This window comes from Epinephelus moara, chromosome 19, assembly GCF_006386435.1.
Source record: "Epinephelus moara isolate mb chromosome 19, YSFRI_EMoa_1.0, whole genome shotgun sequence".
Lineage (NCBI taxonomy): Eukaryota > Metazoa > Chordata > Actinopteri > Perciformes > Serranidae > Epinephelus > Epinephelus moara.
In genome coordinates this window covers 39984073-39994616 of record NC_065524.1, presented here as the reverse complement: position 1 = coordinate 39994616, position 10544 = coordinate 39984073, and the positions used below count along the sequence as shown (strand labels likewise).

The window sequence follows — 10544 nt, the reverse complement described above, 5'->3', positions numbered from 1 at the left end:
GCTGTACATAATCACGGAAACTGTCAGTGTGTCATTCTGTCAGTCAGTCATTCTGTCTGTCCCACGTTTTTCTACTCACTGACGTGGTCAATCTATGTGAAACTGCACATAGGCATTGAGGATTGGCATAGGTAGAAGGTGACAAAGCTACCAATGGCTATGGAGTAGTTTCGATTAAATTTATCTTCAATCCAGAGGAGGGCTCTCTGTGTCAGAGCCTCACAGCCTGCTGCATGTGTGAGGGGCGGAGCCAGCAGAGGCCCTGCTCTCAGTAACAATGGCAGTTATACTTCACAAGACGCCGGCACTGCTTGTAGCCACAAGTTCAACAGCTCCTGTGCCTGTGAGGGCAGAAACACGAGCAATTTTTGGAAACATCTAGTGAAAGTTTGTCACATACAGGCGGAGAAATGCACCGTTTTTCACCACCTAACTTGTAGTTCATCTCCCATGACTCCATCCACCCCGGGTATGTTCAGGTCTATAATATTAATTTATCCATTTTATATTAATTGGCAGAGTAGCACAGTAGCGTCCACAAAAGATTGTAACCAGTGGTTATTTGACTTCCTGTTGCCTTTCTATCATCTTGAACCAGTCTGGCCATTCTCCTCTGACCTCTGAACTTCAGCAGCTCGTCTTCACCATGTCTACATGACTAAATGTTAATGAGTTGCTGATTAGCTATTTGTGTTGACGAGCAGTTAATGTGGGAAGCCAGTGAAGGATCAGGTCCTTGTAGCTGCTCTATCAACTCGTGCAGGGCGAGCACACACAGAGGGACAAGGACCACAGTGCAGCAGACGAAGGAAAAAGTAAAAGGGAATAATACAATAAATAATAAAGCAAACAGCACGGACAGGACGGATGAACGAGCACGTCTTCCATATAATAAGAGTTCACACTGAGAAGTAAAAAAAGTCGCTGGCATTAAACACAACTTGGCAATCTGGCCTGTATCTGGCCTGTGTGGGAGCATGCTGAGGCACGACAACAACAACAACACATACACAATGGAGTTTAACCCATATGGTGTCAGAAGGCTGATACAAATATTTTCAGGCCAAAGACACAATCAGCAGTTTTACTCTATATATTCTCTGTTTATATCAGGACTCATTTTATGAAGTCGTCTGATGACTGTTTTCTCAAATTAATCAAATAACTGTGGTCAGTGAAATGTTCTGTCTGATCAGTGTTAACTCTGAAAGCTATTTTAGATTTAGTCTCAGTGTTGAGACGACAATGTTTATTAATGTTAGTCACATTTTAGTCATTATGTTTTCTATATATTAAACTTTGACAGCACAAATAACTAATGTGAGCCAACTAGGATTTGTCCCCAGGTTCATTGTAAACTCTGACTTATCCATGTGACTGTTAAGAAGCAGAAACATAACTTGTTTCTTCATGTGCAACATCTTAGTCCGGAGGTTTAAACTGGTGTCCTCTCACAGAGTTGGTGATTCAAACTAAACTTTCATCTCTGTCAGAGAAAACTGATCTGAGTTCAGACTGTTTACTTACAGCACAGCTACACTCACAGATAACTGAGCCTCCTACCTGCCTGTCAAACACCATCAACCCACAAACCTTCTCCAGTCCGGACTGAGTGGAGTCCTGCGGGGTGAAGCTGTGAAGGCTGCGAGCGGAGCTAGCTGCTAACTGCAACTAACAAACTCCACAGATCCATTCAGCAGCTCCACCATCCACAGTCAGACACACACGGCTGATTATTTACTGCTGAGTTACAGCTCACAACTCGCACCAACCCAAACATCCTGGTGCAGACTATTTACTGGAGTTTACCAGCTAGAAGATCATTACAAGCATGGCTGTTCTCAGCTTTCAAGGTCCGCTAGTCGGTCATGAACATTTTCATCATGTCTTGTCTCATCAATGAAAATGAAACATAGATTTTGTCTTATTTTCATTAGCAAGATCTATTTTTAGCTCATCTTTGTCTCTTGTTTATCATGGAAAAAAGGTCGTTGACAAAAAGTCTTCATCAACAAAATTAGGGCTGCTTTCACACCTGCCCTGTTTGGTTCGGTTCAGTCAAACTCAAGTTCGTTTGCTCCCTCAGTGCGGTTCGTTTGTGCAGGTGTGAACACACCAAAACAACCGGACTGAGACCTTCTGGAAGAGGTGGTCTCGGTCCGGTTACAAACGAACTGTCATATGATCAAAAAATCAGCTAATAGTTTGATTTTTAACTTTTCATAGTTAAAACTCTGAAGCGACACTTTTAATTTTAAAACTGCAGACATAATATTAAACGTCACGATCAATTTATGAACATGAATAATTAATTTGAGTCAAAAGACAGATTGATACAGATGTAAACTCTTTTGAAAATGTTTTCTTCTGATTAGATAATATTTTATTGCAGGATAACATTAGTCATCACCCTTCTGTCATCATATATTTTTCTTTAAATTCAAATACAAAAGTGAAGGAGAAAGGAGACGTGGGAGTGAACGTCTGTGTAATTAACCCACAAAGTACACCGTCAACTTCAAAAACCCCCTCTTTACTTCCTCCTTTATCTCTGGATTTTTTCCCTCCTCCGTTCATGTCTCTATCTCTCTATCTTCCTCTCTTGCTGTCTCTCTGAAGTCCGGTTGCCGTATCAGACAGGCTAATTAAAGCAGCACATAATAATGAGAGAGCAGAGGAGGAGGAGGAGGAGGAGGAGGAAAGGGGAGGGTCAAAGGGAGAGAGGAAGAAGAAAGGAGTCATGATTCGGGGATGTCACATTCCTATCAAAGCAACTTGTTCTTCAGACTCATTTCCTCTTCCACTGAACCGTGCTGTAACGCCGCGTTTCCTTCTTCTTTGTGTTTGGTTTTCTGCGATTAAATAATTAAAACTAACAGAATTATAAAAACACACATTTGGTTGCTGTTTGAACGAGAGCGCGCTGATGAGGAGAAGCAGCTGATGCCTGTGGGGTGTTAATTAAGGCTAGTTTCAAAAGTTAAAGAAATGTAACGTGCAGCCTAAGGACCTCCCCGGAGACGGCGACTCCACGTTTCAAACACACAAATCCAGTCATTTTAAATGAGCTGTGAGAGAGAGGTGCCTGGTGAGGGGACACCTCTGTGAATCTGACTGTGATATATTTGAGATTCATTATTAATGGTAGGTGTAACAGAGACGTGCCGGTGATTCCTGTCTGGGACCTACCTGGATATGAGCTGCATGTTAACTGAAGGTGTGAAAGGAAGCCCTGCAGTTGAGGAGCAGACTCTTGTTTTGCATCTCCTTGCAGTTGTTTTACATCTCGGTGTCGCAGCTCTCTGTGTCTTTGTGCATCTTTTCTATCATCCTGCATCTCTTTACAGCCGTTCTGTGCATCTTTGTGTCTATTTAGTGTCTGCTTGTAGTTGTTTTGGTGCATCTTTGGTGCATTTCATTACTGTTAGCAGTTGTCCACATCTCTTTATGTCTCTTTGAGGCCTTTATGTGAAAATGTAGCATCTCTGTGTGGTTGGTTTTTGTCTCTTTGTGGTCAATTTGCATCTCTACTGGCTATTTAGCATTAGCTTGGAATCGTTTTGCTTATCCTTGGTTCCATTTTGTATCTCTTAGTGGCTGTTTGCAGTCCTTTATGGATATTTTGCATCTCTTTATGACCTTTTTGCATCTCTTTGTGGTCATTTCATGTCCATCTCAAGTTGCTTTGCACCACTTTTCTATCATTCTGCATCTCTTTACGGACATTTTGTTTATATTTGTGTCTATTTAGCATCTGCTTGTAGTTGTTTTGTGTATCTTTAATACCATTTTGTATCTGTTAGCAGGCGTTTGTATCTCTATGTGGCCATTTTTCATCTCTTTGTGGTCGTTTTGCATCTCTTTGAAGCTGTTCTGCATTTGTTTGTAGTCACTTTGCGTGACTTTGCCGTCTTTTGCAAATCTTTGTGGCTATTTAGCATTACCCTGGAGTCTTTTTTATACTTGGTGCCATTTTGTATCCCTTAGCAGTTGTCTACATTCCTTTGTGGCCATTTTGCGTCTCTTTGAAGTCAATTTGCGCTAGTTTTTAGTTGTTTTGCATCTTTTTGTGGCTGATTGGCATTTATTTGTAATTTGTTACTCTTTGTGTCTCTTTCCGTTTCTCTTTGTGAAAATTTTGCATCTCTTTCTGGCTACTTAGCATTAGCTTGCGGTTGTTTTGTGTATCCTTGGTGCCATTTTGTGTCTCTCTTTGTGGTTGTTTTGCAGCTTTTTGTGGCTGTTTAGCATCAGCTTGAAGTCGTTTTGAATATTGTTGGTGCAATTTTGTATCTCGTAGCAGTCGTCTGCATTCCTTTGTGGCCATTTCGCATCTCTTTGTACTTGTTTTGCATCTTTTTGTGGCTGCTTGGCTTCTCTTTGTATCCATTTTGCATCTCTTCAAAGTCATTTTGCATCTCTTTGTGGTCATTATGCGTAATATTTCCATCATTTTGCATCTCTTTCTGGCACCTTAGCATTAGCTTGGGGTTGTTTTGTGTATCCCTCGTGCCATATTGTGTCTCTCTTTGTGGTTGTTTTGCATCTTTTTGTGGCTGATTGGCATTTGTAGTTTTGTGTCTCTTTGAGGCCTTTTGCCTCTCTGTGAAATTTTTGCATCTCTTTGTGATACTTTTGCTTTACTTTGCCATTGTTTGCATCTTTTTCTGGCTATTTAGCATTAGCTTGAAGTCGTTTTGAATATTGTTGGTGCAATTTTGTATCTCTTAGTAGTTGTCTGCATCTCTTTGTGGCCATTATGCGTAATATTTCCATGATTTTGCATCTCTTTCCGGCTATTTAGCATTAGCTTGGAGTCATTTTGTGTATCCTTATGGCCATTTTGCATTTCCTTGTAGTCTTTGTGGTCACTTTGTGTCCCTCTGAAGTCGTTTTGCATGTCTTTGTAGTTGTTTTGCATGTCTTTGTGTCTCTTTGTGGTTGTTTTGCATTTATTTCCAGCTACCATAAACTTGGAGTGGTTTTGCCTATGTTTGGTGCCATTTTGTATCTTATCAAATCTTAGTGGTTGTTTGCATTCCCTTGTGGCCATTTTGTGTCTCTCTGGGACCATTCTGCATCTCTTTATGGTCCTTTTGTGCTACATTGTAGTTGCTTTATATCTTTCTGTGACTGTTTGGCATCTCTTTGTAGATGTTTTGTGTGTCTTTGAGGTCTTTTGCTTCTCTGTGGAAATTCTCTTCTGAAAATCTGTTTTTGGACATGTTGCATAACTTTGTAGGTGTCCTGTATTTTTTTTTGTCGTTGTTTTGTATCTTTTTATGGGCAAGTTTCTTCTTCTTGTTACCATTTCGCTCATCTTTGTGGTCGTTTTGCATCTCTTTCTGGCTGTTTGTTGTCTCTTTGCAGTAGTTTTGAGTCTCTTTGGTTGTTTTGCATCTCTTTGTGACCATTTTTTATTTCTTTGTAGACCTTTTGTGTCGCTTTGAAGGTGTTACGCATCTCTTTGTGGCCCATTTGCATCACTTTGTATCTCTTTGAAGTGAATTTGCGTCTCTCTGTGGTTGTTTTGTATCTCTTTGAAGTTGTAGTGCATCTCTCTGTGGTCATTTTGTGGTCGTCTCTGTCAGTGACATCTTTGGTAGGCTCGTTCAGATATCCTACCGCGGATTTGAACCACCAAGACGTCCTCTTTCGATCTCGGCTCAAGTGGGAGAAAAAAACCCAGTGTTGAAGTGATTTTTGACTTGGCCTTGTCTCTGCTGCGTGGCTGATGATGAAATGACTTGAAAGATGAGACAAACAGAAAGACGGAGATATGGAGAGGCAAAGAGAAGAGACAGAGGGGGAACAAGACAGGAGACACATAGAGAGAGATGCAGAGACAATAAGGAGGATGTTATTCCTGCATCATTACTTCAACACCCATTCTCCCTCCACTGTCTCATCTTCTCTTTTTTATTATTCGTGCTCCCTCTCATCTTTTCTTTCTATTATTCATCCTCTCTCTTCCTGTTTCTATCATTAGTTTTTATCTCTCTGTCTCTCTCGCTTTCTGTTGTTCAGACACTCAGACAAATGAGCCATGAAATATTCGCCATCAAGACACTGAAAGAGTTTCTGAGTTGGTATGTGAGTGTGTATATGTGTGTGTGGGTGGCAGGCTGCGCACATGCATGTGTGTGTGTGTGTGTGTGTGTGTGTGTGTGTGTGTGTGTGCTCATTTTGACTTTGGCTTTGAAGTCTGTCGGGTCTACTAGCCGCTCTGGAAGGTAGCCCACCTGTGTTCGATCCGACTTTTGTGATCCAAAAAATAATTTGGCAGGCAGGAAATCAAATTGGCCGCTAGAAATTGTGAATTCACTGGCTGCTGCACAGCTGACCGGCCAAGGAGAAAGGATGTTACACGAAGATCTCAGCCAGAAATCTCACAAGAAAATTCACCAAATTAAAGCACAACACTGAGAAAAGGGCTGTTTGTAACAGTCTGATGATGAGGATGCAATAAATAAGACTTAGATTGTATCTGCTGAGACCTCTGTGTCACTCAGGACTTATTGTCTGCTTCTTCTATTTATCCAACGTACTCATGTTTTCACATTTTGACTTTTTCCCAATTAATGTTCGTCTTTTCATCACTCATATCCATGATCTTTCCCTAAACTCTGCCAAGTGCTTCCGTGCCTCTATCTGTAGAAAACTCCTGCACAGTGTTTAACTTGCAAAAATAAGGATTTTAATGCTGCAACGTTTCAGTAACTAAACCTTCATCAGGTCAAAACCTGTTCTGGCCTGATGAGGGTCTATTTACTGAAACGCTACAGTGACAGACTGTTTTCACCTAACAAGCAGAAACTGTACATGTGTATTTTAAAAAGACACAATGCATGTAAGAGGCGTAAATTGACAGAGCGTCCCAGAAAGTCAACAACAGACGCAGGAGGATATCTGGTGCATCATATGTCGACATGAAAGTCCACAGAATAAGCAGCGATATTTGAAACGTTGGAATGAGAAAGTGTTGGAGGGAGGGGCGGCGGATGGGTTCAACACAAACCGGACTTTTACCCAGGAGACAAGTGTTTGTGTCCTGTATGAAACAAATAATTAACTTGAATTTCAGTCATCAAAATCCGGCGCATAGTCAGTGACTTTAGACATCAGACACGAAAAAAGCTGTCCTTTCACCTCAGCATGGTACGCAGATGGTTGCCATTATTGTTTCACAGCATCAGGGGGAAACGCAGCAGGACAACAATGAAAGTTAAGGCAGGGTTCAAAAACTGCTGACTTTCACCCGGAGGCCGGTGTTCACTTCCTGTAAGACTGTCATGGCAAACCCTGTTCATTTGTCCTGAACCCGACCACATGCGTTTGTTGTTGAAGGAAAAAAACATCAATTCGCTAGTTGTACTGACGTAGTGCTTTTATTTTGAAAGAGACTGTATGCAAACTGTACATTTCCTGTGAAAACAGAAGTGTATTTTGAAAACAGACAATGCATGTAACAGGCTGAAGTTGACACGGCGTCCCAGAACGTCAACAACCAACACACCCAGGGTACCTTGGACGTCATATGTGGACGTGGAAAGTCCATGACCAAACGTGGACATGTGACGAGGTCACAGTGAGGATGAGTTGATTCTCCCCATAAACCAGAGCACACAGAGTTCAGGTCCGGTGAAAAGCAAACTATAAATAGTTCTATAAATGCGTTTGTCAGAAGCCGTACTTCACTTCAGTCACTTCAGTTAGGGGCGTCTGTGGCTCAGAGGAAGAGTGGGTCGTCCACTAATCGGAAGATTGCCGTTTCCGATGTTCGCGGTGGCTGCTTGAGAGGTTACTGAGTATGTATGGTAGCCTCGGCCATCAGTGTGAGAATGTGTGCGTGAATGTGACGTCGTGTAACAGCGCTTTGAGTGGTCAGAAGAATCGAAAGGCTCTATACAAGTTCAGTCAATTTACCAGTGACAACCGAGCAAACCTTCCAGTAAACATCGATTCGGTAATCTGCTGGTCTAACGACAGCCCAGTTTGACACTAGACGTCTTTTGACCTGTAAATGTTCCAGTCATTGGTTGCTGGGATGTTGCTGTCCATTAATGGCCTCAGATTGTCCCACAAATCCATTGATGTTGTAGCAATTACCTGGTTCCTGACAGAGGTCAGTCAAAGTGCAAAATGACGTAATGTCCCATCATGATAATTAGGTTAACGTGTTCTAATTAACCAGGCGCACTGGGGTCAAACACCGGACTGAGCCGGAGGACAGTGCCGTCCAATAACCGTCCAAAACACTGCAGGAAAACAGCCTGAGAACTCTGCGAAGTTTGACTCACCACGAGACAAAAATAAAAATCAGCAGCACCTTTAGCAGAGTATTTGTCTGTTTATCCTCCATATTGGGATGTTGAAGCCTGTTGGCAAAGAGTTTGAGTTTTAAACTCAAAATTCATCATTTGCATTTCATAAGCTGTTCTTTGGCTGTGCTATTGTCAAAGGTAGTGAGAAGCAGCGCCTTAAATATGTTTGCAGCACAGCCCCGCTCCAAATGTTACTCATCCTGGCCCTCTTTTTACACAACGCAACTTTGTCAAATATGCATAAAATTCTGCATTACGGATATTAAGCCAGACGCACTGCCATATGTTTGATCTCTCACGTCTTTAGGCTGCAGCCCACATTCACACACACACACACACACACACACACACACACACACACACACACACACACACACACGCACACACACACATCTCCCCTTGTGTTTGAGACTCTGCATCCAGCGTGAGTCTGAAGAAGCTGCCGTCCTTTAAAAAGTCATGAGCAACCTGTCTTCACAGAGACAGAAACACAGCTCTTGTTCTTGACCCTTTTTATGTAAAACATTATTCAGTTTTTGCATCTTTGATGCTGATGTGCTGAAAATGATGCTGGATCAAAAACATCTTCCTTGTTGCCACGAGCGTTTGTAAGAACAGTATAATTTCTGTTGTCCTGTCATCGTGCTTAATTATGTCTTTGTTACATCTGTGCTGGTAGCAAGTTCAGGAAATAACCACATCAGCGTCCTTCATAAACTGAAGCCGTCCTCAGTGCATACGTGTACCAGGATGCTTTGCATGTGCGCTGAAGTCATTGTTTTCAAGATGGTTACTGCTGCTGCTGGACACTCGAAATGTCACATGATGGTGATTAACTATGTTCATGGGAGCATTGTTTTTCCATCAGATCCACAGACACACATACATGAAGCCCAACTTAGCTCCTTCAACATATTTGTACGGCGCAAGTTTTACTGTTTATCTCTGTCGTAATTAGTTTAAAGCAACACTCTGGAAATTTTACGCTTTTCTTTGTTTAGGTTAAAATGCTATTAATAAGCTGATGGCACATTAACATGTAAGTGAATTCCACCAGAGATAAAAACTCATAATTATACCATTCTCATATGGTTTGAAGAAAACTCCGACCAATCACTGGCTGAGCATCCTGTCTGTCTTCCCCACGTGGAGGCGTCCAACTGACGTAACCACTCGCCTAACATCTCCCCCTAAAAAGGGACGAGATGGTCGCAGAGTTTCTGCTGGACAGGTATTTTCAGTTTGCCTCTAATGTAACATAGGCTATAACGTTATATATGACAACACAGCATCCAGTTGCTAATGGCTAACGTTAGCCTACTGTAGCGTAGCCTCTGAAACATTAACGTTATCTTCCTTGTGCGTTTCCACTTACTCGTAACGTTAACGCTACTATCTAACGTTAGCACTGTAACCTTATTCTAATGTTACTGTGCCTCTCCTCTTCTTACACCTACGTCTGTAATGAGGACGTAAGGGAGGAGGAGGGAGTGGGCCGTTGGAGGGAGGTGGAGTTGCAGGAGGAGGAGGATGGGACTTTGGAGGGAGGCGGGAGTTGTGGATGTTCAAATTTTTTCTAAGTGCTGTGTGAAATGCAAGAAAGGTAAGATTTGCTTTAATCAATTTTAGTCATGTTTGTGTTGCATTGTATTTACGTTGTATTGCTTTGAAGCCATTTGGGCTGATCTGATCTGATCTGTCGGCACGTCTGCTGTTTTTTGTGAACTGGGAGATCTGGTATCCGTCTGAAACTTCTAGGGCTGTAGTCAACCAAAGAAAATCTTGGTCGACTAAAGTCGCACATAATCTTCAACTAATTGATTAGTTGTGGGGAAAAAAAATCTGCATGTTATTTTTACTTGTGCGGTGGTGTGTCTGTGTCACTCTGCAGTTACACCTCCAAAACACTAGTCGCGGTGGAGGACTGTGTTAAGAGCTGTAAAGTACACAAATCAGCTTCACTATAAAACAAACACTTGTCTTTATCTGGACACATTTCCCCCACCAATACAACATGCTAACGTTATTAGCACANCACTAGTCGCGGTGGAGGACTGTGTTAAGAGCTGTAAAGTTTAGTTGATTCAAAACACACATTAAACACACATTAAACACACATTAAATATGGCTGAATAGAGACAGTTTCAAACACAAGTACACAAATCAGCTTCACTATAAAACAAACACTTGTCTTTATCTGGACACATTTCCCCCACCAAC

The 10544-nt window shown here is 41.8% G+C and overlaps 1 protein-coding gene across 1 annotated transcript in view; it reads left to right on the top strand.

Annotated features, from left to right (window-relative positions):
• The window catches only part of LOC126406778 (uncharacterized), a 98006-nt gene that overhangs the window by 50821 nt on the left and 36641 nt on the right, over positions 1 to 10544 (top strand). The window lies entirely within an intron of this gene.